Source organism: Rhagoletis zephyria, unplaced genomic scaffold, assembly GCF_001687245.7.
Source record: "Rhagoletis zephyria isolate East Lansing unplaced genomic scaffold, Rhagoletis_zephyria_1.1 Rzeph_scaffold_00220, whole genome shotgun sequence".
Classification (NCBI taxonomy): Eukaryota; Metazoa; Arthropoda; class Insecta; order Diptera; family Tephritidae; genus Rhagoletis; species Rhagoletis zephyria.
Genome location: NW_016157304.1, coordinates 106,453 through 118,335, shown reverse-complemented (window position 1 = coordinate 118,335; position 11,883 = coordinate 106,453). Strand labels below are relative to the sequence as shown.

Below are 11,883 nucleotides of genomic sequence, written 5' to 3'. Positions count from 1 at the left end.
TCAGATTTAAAGCCACACTGATAAGGCTCAATCAGTTCATTGACGGTGGGCTTCGGTCTTTCACACAATACGCTCGATAAGACCTTGTAACCTATGCTTAGAAGGCTGATCCCGCGGTAGTTGGCGCGAATGGCGGGGTCACCTTTCTTGTGGATTGGGCAGAGCACACTTAGATTGGGCAGAGCGGGCATGCGTAAATCCGACCATATTCTGCACAAGAATTGATGCATGCACCTTATCAACTCCTCGCCGCCGTACTTGAATAGCTCAGCTGGCAGGCTGTCAGCTCCAGCGGCTTTGTTNTGAATAGCTCAGCTGGCAGGCTGTCAGCTCCAGCGGCTTTGTTGTTTTTCAGCCGCGTTATTGCTATACGTACCTCGTCATAGTCAGCCGGTGGAACGTCGACTCCGTCGTCATCGACTGCGGGCTCGGGTTCTTCTTCTCCACAACTTTCTGTGCTGCTACCATTTAGTAGAGCAGAAAAGCGTTCCCTCCATAATTTAAGTACGCTCTGGTCATCAGTTACTAGGTCGCCATTATTGTTCTTATAGGAGTACGCCCCGGTCATGAAACCTTCCGTAAGTCGCCTAACTCTCTGGTAAAATTTTAGGGCATTCTTCCTGTTGGCCAGCATCTCAAGCTCTTCGCACTCACGTATTTCACCCTCTCTCTTCTTATTGCGGCAAATATGTCTCGCATTAACACCGAAAATAATGTCAGCATTGAAATCCAACGCAGAATCGCTCTTGCCAACAAGTGCTACTTTGGACTGTGTAGGCAATCCAGGAGTAAGATCCTCTTTCGACGTACGAAAACCACGCTCTATAAGTCACTCATCATGCCCGTGTTGGTATATGGCGCAGAAGCATGGACAACGACAACACCCGATGAGGCGGCTTTTGGAGTGTTTGGGAGAAAGATTTTGCGGAAGATTTACGGGCCTTTACGCGTTGGCGACGGCGAGTACCGAAGACGATCGAACGATGAGCTATATGAGCTTTACAACGGCACGGACATAGTGCAGCGAATTAAAATACAGCGGCTACGCTGGCTTGGCCATGTCGTTCGAATGGACACCGACGCTCCAGCTCTGAAAGTATTCCACTCGGACCCCGCTGGTGGTAGCAGAAGAAGAGGGAGGCCCCCACTGCGCTGGAAAGATCAGGTGGAGAAGGTCTTGGCTTCACTTGGCATTTCCAATTGGCGTCAGTTGGCACATAGGAGAAATGGTTGGCGTGCTTTGCTGAACTCGGCCAAAATCGCTTAGGCGGTTACAGCGCCAAAAAAAGAAGAAGAAGAAGATATATGTTTCAAATACAAACTAAATCTGGCTATAGATTCAGGTTTTCGAAATATATCGACCCCCGCGCTACCTACAGCACGTTTGTTTAGTTATTTCCTTCCATGTTAACATTTTAAATATGAACCAAATCGGACTATAAATACGAGGGTTTCAAAAATCTCGACTCCTATGCCACCTAGCGGTTTAGTTCATCTTTCATATTGCATTGTCATCGGGTTCTGAGCTGGGTTTGAAATTGCAAAACTCTGAGGTTGTTCACACTTGTCTGGTTATCAGGTTATCTGCCAAATTTGACCCAAACAAACATACATACCTAAATACCCAGCCAGCAAAATATCCGGAAACGTATACGAAAATGGAAACAATTTCGTATAAAAACCTGATGTTTTTCAGATCAATTCTCCCACTAAAGTGTTCAGCCGAAATGTATGTGCAGAAAACTATCGAAAATGGTCTTAAAACGGATGCGCTTTCGGCTGTTTTCCTGAAATTTGTCTGATTCAATTTTTCGTTGAAAACGATTTCATTATGAACTTCACAGAAACTTTTTCATATTTACTGGAAACCAAACAAAAAACAATTTTAAGATTCAGCAATTATTTCAATTTGAATAAATAATTTTAATGTGTTGCTTCTGGCGGAATTCGAACCTGGACCTCCTGAAAGCTAACAAATAGCAGCACACTTCTCTGCACACTCAGCTACTGACGAATACGTATACATGTTTTCAAATGCTCAGTTTGAACAAATATTTTAAAATTATTGTTTTGAAATACGATGATGACATTTTTCGGATACGAAAAATTAACAAATATGGAAATCGTTTTCTGAACGTTTCCGAATAAGAAAAATGTACGAAAACTGCACTTTCGGCAAAAAGTACGTTTCTCTGCTGGCTGGGTATGTACGTACATACACACATACAATGTAAGTTAAATAAAAGCTTGTAAAAACTGCTTGTTTTTTCTACATTTGTAGCAAAATTTACAGATACGCTGACTTCCAAAACGTCAATTGCATTGCATCCGTATAAAGTATAATGTTCCATAATGCCGAACTGCAAAATGTTGACGATGTATACTTTTCCAATACGCATCTGAAAAGTTACCATTTTGGTTTTAAAAATTGAAAATTCCGAAAGGGTGATCATTGTTATATTAAATAATCAAAATATGCAATGTATTTGGTTAAAATGTTTCGCAACTCTGCTTATCTATATCTATCTACATATATAACGGGTGATTTTTTTGAGGTTAGGATTTTCATGCATTAGTATTTGACAGATCACGTGGGATTTCAGACATGGTGTCAAAGAGAAAGATGCTCAGTATGCTTTGACATTTCATCATGAATAGACTTACTAACGAGCAACGCTTGCAAATCATTGAATTTTATTACCAAAATCAGTGTTCGGTTCGCTTTACGTCCGATTTATGGTCTACATAATCGACCAAGTGAGCAAACAATTAATGCGATTGTGACCAAGTTTCGCACTCAGTTTACTTTATTGGACATTAAACCAACCACACGAATGCGTACAGTGCGTACAGAAGAGAATATTGCGTCTGTTTCTGAGAGTGTTGCTGAAGACCGTGAAATGTCGATTCGTCGCCGTTCGCAGCAATTGGGTTTGCGAAACACATTTCGAACCGAACACTGATTTTGGTAATAAAATTCAATGATTTGCAAGCGTTGCTCGTTAGTAAGTCTATTCATGATGAAATGTCAAAGCATACTGAGCATCTTTCTCTTTGACACCATGTCTGAAATCCCACGTGATCTGTCAAATACTAATGCATGAAAATCCTAACCTCAAAAAAATCACCCGTTATTATAATACGGGAAGGGATTTTTTGTCCAGGTCATCAGGTCTGCTGTTAAATAATTAAACTCAAGTTATTTAATAATCAAAAGTGTCAAATTAAAGTGCTTAGAATGTGGATGTTCAAAAAAGTTTTACTTTTTAGGAAACCTGCCACCTGTTAAAAAATTAAGCTCAAATTAATTAAAAAATTTAATCAATTGTTACAATTTGGGTATCAACCGAAATAGGCTTCATATCTTAACTACGTGTAGGAGATTTACCACATGTTTAAAAATTGTAATTCAGTTTGAATTAAAGGAATTTGATAAGTGAATAAGGTATCACTATATGGGTGTCAGACAAAAGAGCTTTAAGAAGGTAGTAGTTTTGAAGTATTTTGAAGAGGGTTGCCATCTATTTGAGTAGTTGATTTAAAATATTTTTTACCCAAGTTATATGAAATATTAAAACTGGATGTCAGTTGAAAAAGATTTATGAAATATTTAGTTTGACAAATTAGAATATTTTGGGTGTGTTTTAGGGTTGCCCCAGTTAGTTTATATCAGAACTATATTTAGCAGGATTTCCACGTGTTTAAAAAATAAATTTCAACTTAATTCATCAGTTACTTTAAGTATTTATAACAACGTCAGACCAAAAATATTTAAAGAAATTTTAGTTCGTAAATACTATTTGAGAGCGTTGCCGCCTGTTTTGAAAGTCGTATTTAGTTTAATTATACATAAGTTACATGAAATTTTAAAACATGGGTATCAGACGAACGAGCGTTAAGAAATCTTTACATTGAACATTTAGAGTTTTCTTAGGGTATCAGAAAAGGGCTGCCACCTGTTGAAAAAAATCAACTGAAATTATTTAAATAATAAGTTAAATGGATTATCAAAAGATGGGTATCAATCGAAAGGGGTTTGAAAATAACTTATTTCTGAACTGCATTTACGAGAATTTCCATGTGCTTAAAAAATCAAATTCCACTTAATTCATTAGTTAATTGAAACGAGTGTTCGCCCAGCGGTTGAAATTCTAAAAAAGGAGGATAGGATGTGAGTTAGGTTGAGGTGAAATAACATTAGTTGGAGTGGGTTAAGGGGATGGGTTTAACTTAGTTTAACTTAGTAAATAACATAACATAATATTTCAAAGCATAACATAACATACCAAAACATAAGATTAAATATCGTAAGATATGTAACATAACATAACACCGCACATTCTTCAGTTGCATCTCCTTTTTTATCTTTATCACTTTCTTCCTCTCTATCTTTGTCTCTATCGTTTTTTACGTCTATGTTTATGTTCATGTTAGTCTGCATCTGCATCTACATCTTCATCTTCGTCTTCATCTGCATATCGTCGCCTGGGTAAAAGATTGTCGTATGTTACGCACGTACGTATGACGCTTACGACAATCTTTTACCCAGGCGACGATATGCATCTTCATCTTCATTTTCATCTTCATCTTCATCTTCATCTTCATCTTCATCTTCATCTTCATCTTCATCTTCATCTTCATCTTCGCCTTCGTCTTCGTCTTCATCTTTATCTTTTCCTCTATCCTGTTCTATATCTTCATTCTTTTCTTCATTTACATATTCACCCCCACCATTGTTATTAGGTTAGGCATTTAAATTTTCCTTCCTTTTTAGGTTTCTTTTATTTTATTTTAATCTTTGCCGTTATCCCTTTCTTCTTCTACATACTCAACTTTCTTGCATGAATCTTAATCTACATAAATCTGATTCTTAAACTTCTGCTTTGCACATTTCGTTAATTCAGTATCAATGTTAAAGCATACATTTAGGAGGCATTTCCGCCCCAACCATGTACATGTACGGCATTAGTATTGGTGCCATATTTGAATTGATTTTTTCGCTGTATGTTAATCTAATTTGAGATTTGAAGAAATTGTATGCACATTAGCATCAAAATACCTTTCTAATGATATATGATTGTTTATATCTTAGAGGTATTGTTTAGCCGTAAAAGGGGTATAAAGAAAACATGATTGCCTATTTATTAGGGCGGCAAACCGGTTTTGAAACGAACCATCGCCTTTTCCGGGCTTCGAACCGAACGACGAACCAAACCGTTTTTATTTTGAAGGGCCAAAACCGAACCGAAAACCACTCCAAAAAATGGTATGGTTTGGCTAAAAAATGCAACCCGTCTAAAAATGCAACCCGTATAGTAAAACTGCAAAAATTTGTTTGTTTCATGGCAACTCCGTGAGTTGTAATTTCGTTTATATAAAGAATGCTTGGTTTTTTTTTTATATAAAAGAAAATACTTAACAATGCCAGTTAAATAAAAAAAAAAGTAAGTGCGCCTGGGCCACACTAGACAAGTGAAACTTACGTTACTTGTCTATTTTGTCTCATAACCAATGTATACATACACACATCTGCTTTTGCTTAAGGTTATATTTTTATACCTTTCATGAGCATGAAATGGTATTATAACTTTGGTCCGATGTTTGTAAGTACCAGAATAAGAAGAGATAGACCCATTAAAATGTATACTTAAATGATCAGAACGGCGAGCTGAGTCGATTTAGCCATGTCCGTCTGTCCGTCTGTCCGTCTGTCTGTCTGTCTGTCTGTCTGTCTGTCTGTCTGTCCGTCTGTTTGTATGCAATCTAGTCTCTCAGTTTTCGAGATATCCGGATGAAATTTGGTAGGTGGGTGTATTTTTAAATGTTTAATCATTTGTCGGAACCGGAAGAATCGGACCACTATAACATATAGCTCCCATACAACTGATTGTTCAGATATGAGATTTTTCGTTATAACTTCTCCATTTATGCAGCTGGGAACATGGCATTCCGCAATATTTCCATCCATTATCAAAAACATGCTTACAGTGAAAATGGCGAAGATCGGGTCGCTATAACCTATAGCCTCCATACAACCGATTGTTCAGATTCGAGATTCTTTGTTATAACTTCTCCATTTATGCAGCTAGGAATATGAAATTTTGTATTACTTCTACCCATTATCAACAGAAAACTTAGAGTAAAAATTACAAAGATCGGGTCACTATAACCTATAGCTCTCATACAACTGATTGTTCAGATATAAGATTTTTCGTTATAACTCCTCCATTTATGTAGCTAGACACATGCAATTTTGCACTGTTGTCACTTATTATCAAAAGAATACTTTCAGTGAAAATGGGGTAAGATCGGGTCGAGATATGAGATTTTTTGCCATAACTTCTTCATTTATACAGCTAGAAACATCAAAATTCGCACCGTTTTCACTCATTACTAACAGAATACTTACAGTGAAAATAACAAAAATTGGGTCACTATAACATATATCTCCCATACAACTGATTGTTCAGTTATGAGAATTTTCGTTATAACTCCTCCATTTATGCACCTTGGAACATGAAATTTTGCAATACTTCCACCCATTAACACCAGAATATACAGTGAAAATAACAAAGATCGGGTCACTTTTACATATAGCTCCCATACAACTGATTGTTCAGATATGCGATTTTTTGTTATAACTACTCCATCTATGTAGCCCGAAACATGAAATTTCGCCCTATTTTCACTCATTATCAACAGAAACTTTACAATAAAATTAACAAAGATCGGGTCACTATAACCTGTTTATTGCCCCCATACAACTGATTGTTCAGATATGGGGTTTTACTGTAAAACACCTTTATTTGGACAGCTAAAACCGATAAATTTCGTAAGCTATTTTTTAAATAATAATACAAAGTCTACTGAGGAAACCGTCAAAATCTATGCTGTATAATCATAATCTCTTGTACCACTGATTGTTCAGATACCAGTTTTTGCGATATACATATGTATCTCCTTTATGTATGAAGCTAAACCCATTAAATTGTGTTACCGGTTTACGTACCGATCACACAGTAGTGAAAATCACTTAGATTGGCGCTATATAAGGTATATCTTCCATACCTCTGATTGTTTAGATATGATTTTTTATATATGTATCTCCTCTATCTATGCCTGCTGTGAATATATAAATTTATTCAAATGCAGTAATCTGTTAAAGTAAAATTTTCAGATGCTCACGAAAGGTATGAAGTCTTCGGTATAGCCGAAGATAGCGCTGCTCTTACTTGTTTCGATCTAGATCCCTACCTGTTCGTTTTATTAACATTCATGTTACTCTGTTTTTCCATTATATTAATTTTTATCTTTATACTCTATCGATAACTAAATCGATAATAACGTCCAACAAAATATCGATAACAAAACCGATAGATAGATAACAAAGTCGATGACAAATTCGATACAAATTTCAACAGCAACATCGATAATACCATTCGTAACAAAATCGATTAGAATATCGATAACAAAATCGACTAATATCGATAACAAAATCGATAAATATCGATAACAAAATAGATAAATATCGATAACAAAATAGATAAATATCGATAGAAAACCCGATAAATGTCGATAACAAAATCAATAAATATCGATAAAAAAATCTATAAATATCGATAACAAAGTCGATGAATATCGATAACAAAGTCGATAAATATCGATAACAAAATCGATAAATATCGACAACAAAATCGCTAAGTATCGATAAATTTCGATAACAAAATCGATAACAAAATCGATAAAAAATACTAAGTAGTTAAAAATATCGGGTACAAAATCGATAACAAATCGATAAAAATATCGATAACAAAATAGATAAAAATATCGATATCAAAACCGATAAAAATATGGATTATTTTAGCGATAAGTCTCGAGAAATCCGCAAATTTCTAAAATCCCAAAATAGTTCCTAGATTGAGTTTCTGTGTCTCTTTCTATATCTTTTCCTATTCAATTACCTTTATTTTAATCTTTCTTCCCCTATCTTCGTCTTTACTTTTATCGGTATCCTCATCCTCATCTTTGTTTTTAATTTTATGTTTATCATCTACATATTCCCCTTCACCTTTGCCCTTATATATGTATATAAGTAAAGTGTTTAAATTTACCTTGGTCTTCATTTTTGCCTTTATCTATACGCATCTTTGGTTTTGTTTTTATACCCGAGCGCAATTGTGCACAAGGGTATTATAACTTTGTTCACATAACGGCAAAACGAATCGAGATAGATATAGACAAATGTATACATAAATGATCAGAATGAAAAGAGAAATCGATTAAGCGGTGACTGTCTGTCCGTCCGTCCGTCCGTCTGTGCACACGATAACTCGAGTAAAAATTGAGATATCTTAACGAAACTTGGTACGTGGACTTCTTCTGGGCATAGGACGGATGGTGTTGAAAATGGGCGAAATCGGACAATAACCACGCCTACCTCCCATATAACGGTAATTTTCAGAAATACGAAAAGTGCGATATTTTAGTAACTACTGAAGATAATTCACTCAAAATTGATATTTACAATAATTTTTAGACGAAAAATAAGAATATTATAAATTTTTGGAAAATGGGCGTAGCCACGCCTACTTATGGTTACATGTGTATATCTTGGTAACCGCTGCACCAATTTCTTCCAAACTTGGCACAGTTGTTGGCCCTGCTACAACATACCAAATGGCCGAAAATTTTTAAAATCGGACAATAACCACGCCCACATCCCATATAACGGTAATTTAGAAAAATACGAAATCCTCGATAAATCAGTAAATATTAAAGCTAATTTATTCAAAATTGATGGTTGCAACAATTTTTTACCAAGAAATACGCTTATGATACAATTTTGGAAAATGGGCGTGGCACCGCCCACTTATGATCACATATATGTATCTCGCTAACCGTTCTAGCAATTTGAACCAAACTCGGTATGGTTATTGTGCTTGCCACATAAAAGCAAAGCGTTGAAAATTATTGAAATCGGACTAAAATTACGACCGCTTTTCATATAACGGTATATTTCAGAAATGCTTGAAACTGCAATATTTCGAAATTTAAGGACGCTAATTTACTTAAAATTTATACACCCCGGCTTATCGTGTAGTGGTAGCTTTCGGAAAGGTGGAAAACATATATTTAATAATTGCGCCGGGTATTTAATGTTCGGCTCCGCCCGAACTTAGACTTTCTTACTTGTTATTTTTACCTTTGCCTTTATCCTTTTCTTTATCTATGTACGTACTCACCTTTACTTTCATTCTTGTATTGGTATTTTTCTAAGTTTTATTCTTTAACCTTTTATTAGTAATTTTTTGTTAAATTAACTATACACTTAACAAGCACTTGTTTCAGCCCCAATAATTTCCGTTGCACCATTTCCGTTGCATCATTTCCGTTGCACCATTTCCGTTGCACCACTTCCGTTGCACCATTTCCGTGTGCAATTTCCTTTAAATTGCCCATTTACTAAATTTACTTGCTAAAGAAGTTTCACTTCAAAATTCTCGGATTCTTTTAGTTTGGATTAAAAAGTTTGAATTTATTGATGCAATTGAAATTTGTAGTTATTTTCTAATTTTCGTAGAAAGTTTGAAATTTGGATTTATATGCTTGTTGTTATATAACGAGCTATACTTTTATAAAAAATTTATGAACCTTAAACCAACAAAAAGTAGTCAAATGCTGCACTATTATCATTGGTATACTCGTACATATGAAGTTAAGGCCAAGTGCAAGCTCCCGCCTACCGAATATGAGGTTTTCAACATTAAGCCAAGATTTTTTGTTTTAATCTACATACTCGACTAGGCTCACCAAAGTTTATTATCTAAAACTTTTCTAATTTCATTTTGATCGCGTTGATTTGAAATAATTATTTGTTTTCTTCCATAGAAAAACATTGCCCAACATATGTACATACTTTGTATGGAAGAAAATCTATGAAAAGTTGCTAAAAATCAACTTAAAACGTAAAAATTTCTCCTAGAAATTCTTATGAAAAAGTTTGCAATTGAGATGAAACTGCGCAGAATATTCATAATTTTCGCACAAAGTTTGAAAACTGGGTTTATATGGTTAAAAAAAAATCAACATTAAATAAAGACAAGGAAAATAGCCAATACTTGATAAAATGTCGCGTTACTATTTTTTTCCACCACTATATGTGCATGTGGTTATTTAAATTTTATCTCAATAACAAAGCCTTTCATTTTTATATTATGGATTTGTCATATTTTTGTAATATCGAGCCCTAACCGCAAAAAGGGCGTAAGCGACAACCTGTTCGATTTCTGCTTTTGATGGAAATCGATTACCTACCACCATACGCAACAGCTGTCAAGATTTCAAAGTCCTACGAAGTACCGCTACAAAGTTATAGCGAAAGCAATTTTGGCTTAAGTGCTTAATTGTACTCTGTTTACATTTTTTGTGCCCGCAATGTCGGTTAAGCCTTTTTCTCCGTGAACAATTTTTCATTGCAGACGGGAATTGTTACATATTTGTGTGGAAGTTTCGAAGTGCCTCTATTTTACAAGCTTTTATTTCACTTGCTCTGTATGTTTTTTTTATATATATGCAAGGAGAACGCATCGAAAGCCTAACCCCCCGTCGAGTGGAACTTCAATCCGAACTAAAACTCCTTGTCTTGCTCTGTATGTATGTATGTATATACATATGTATGTTTGTTAGGGGCAAATATTGCAATCAATTTTTGATCAACTTCTCTCTAGACTTGAAACTTCACAGATGGCTCAGAACCCAATGACAATGCAATACGAAAGATTGAGTTAATCCGATAGGCGCAGGAGTCGAGATATTTGAAAATCCCGTATTTATAGTCCGATTTGGTTCATATTTAGAACGTGTATTAACTACATGAAAAGGAATAACTGCACTAAAAATTTACTGAAGAGTTAGTAGAAGAGGAAAATTCTGTGTTCGTTTCTTAAAATAATGCAATCCAATAAGGCAAAAAAGGGTCATCCTCGGCCCTTTGATGCTTTGTCAGGGGAGATGGTTGCCCTGTAAAGCTGAAGGTTGCTTAAAATGACGATATTATGAAATGCGTGACCGCGATAAGGATAAGTAGGCAAAACATGCACCTTTACAGGGTTGAGGGTAACGTCAAACACATTTTGCACCATGGATGAACAACATTTTATCCAATAATGTAAGTATGTAGAGTTGTTTTCTTAATAACAAGAATACAAGAAATGAGTTAAAGGCATCAAAATAGTTTTTGTTAATGCAAAAACATGTTTTTTTTTTGTTAAATATATCTTTTGGCCTAACCGCCGCAATTGCGTGCTGCAGCCTTTTTTTCTGACGGCAAAAAGGCGTAAGCGACAAAATCATCTGTTTAAAGATGGACCCCAGTGTTATATACCTAACATCAAACGTAACTTGTTCATTGACCTCCACGTTAGTATCTACAGTAATTGCTATGTTAATAAAAACAAGTAAAAAAGTCTAAGTTCGGGCGGAGCCGAACATTAAATACCCGGCGCAAGTATTAAATATATGTTTTTCACCTTTCCGAAAGCTACCGCTACATGGTAAACCGAGGTGTATCCATTTTGAGTAAATTAGCGTCCTTAAATTTCGAAATATTGAAGTTTCAAGCATATCTGAAATTTACTGTTATATGAAAAGCGGCCGTAATTTTAGTTCGATTTCAATAAGTTTCAACGTTTTGCTTCTATGTGGCAAGTACAATAACCACACCGAGTTTGGTACAAATTGGTAGAACGGTTACCGAGATACATATATGTGATCATAAGTGGGCGGTGCCACGCCCATTTTTCAAAATTGTATCCTAAACGTATTTCTTGGTAACGAATTGTTGCAAGCATCAATTTTGAATAAATTAGCTTCAATAATTACTGA

At 35.4% G+C, this 11,883-nt stretch overlaps 1 protein-coding gene across 1 annotated transcript in view; it reads left to right on the top strand.

Moving 5' to 3' along the window:
* LOC108358178 (ATP-binding cassette sub-family G member 1) overlaps positions 1–11,883 on the top strand; it is a 242,942-nt gene that overhangs the window by 222,060 nt on the left and 8,999 nt on the right. The gene's annotated exons all lie outside the window — the stretch shown is intronic.